At 58.5% G+C, this 661-nt stretch overlaps 1 pseudogene; it reads right to left on the bottom strand.

Moving 5' to 3' along the window:
• Positions 1-557: 557 nt before the first annotated feature.
• LOC116217733 lies at positions 558-661 on the bottom strand (annotated as a pseudogene; the record flags this gene model as incomplete).

Here is a 661-nt window from a genome sequence, read left to right on the forward strand (position 1 = left end):
AGGTTGGGTGGAGAACGGCTTGAGAGCAGCCCTGAGGAGGATTTGGGGCTGTCGGTTGACGGAAGACTCAACACAGCTGGCGGTGTGTGATTGCAGCCCGGAAGGCCGACCGAATCCTGGGTTGCATCAATAGAAGTGTGACCAGCAGGGCGAGGAAGGTGATTCCGCCCCTCTGCTCTGCTCTCCTGAGACCTCGCCTGCAGCGCTGCGTCCAGTTCTGGAGCCCCCAACACGAGAAGGACGTGGAGCTGTTGGAGCAGGTCCAGAGGAGGGCCACGGAGATGATCAGAGGGCTGGAGCACCTCCGCTACGGGAACAGGCTGAGAGAGCTGGGGCTGTGCGATGTGGAGAAGAGAAGGCTCATGGCGGAGCGCACTAAACAAGGAACGGAACGCGCGTGGGGACCAGTATGACCTTCAGGAGGATCTGCTCTACGACCTTGCCAAGCACATCTTCAGCTTCTGTCGGCACTGTCAGAGCTGACCTCTGCTTACACCCAAAGAAATTGACCTCCACCCCGCCTTTTCCGTGCTATTCTGTTGTTAGACCAAAGATGTCAGGGGAGAGCGCGAACGCAGTCCCCCACTACCACAAATTATGCAGTCGAGTTTCCCGCATTTGGGGAAATCGCAGGGGTCAGCACACCCGGAGTGCAGGGGAT

This window comes from Meleagris gallopavo, unplaced genomic scaffold (genome assembly GCF_000146605.3).
Source record: "Meleagris gallopavo isolate NT-WF06-2002-E0010 breed Aviagen turkey brand Nicholas breeding stock unplaced genomic scaffold, Turkey_5.1 ChrUn_random_7180001925613, whole genome shotgun sequence".
In the NCBI taxonomy this organism is placed as follows: domain Eukaryota; kingdom Metazoa; phylum Chordata; class Aves; order Galliformes; family Phasianidae; genus Meleagris; species Meleagris gallopavo.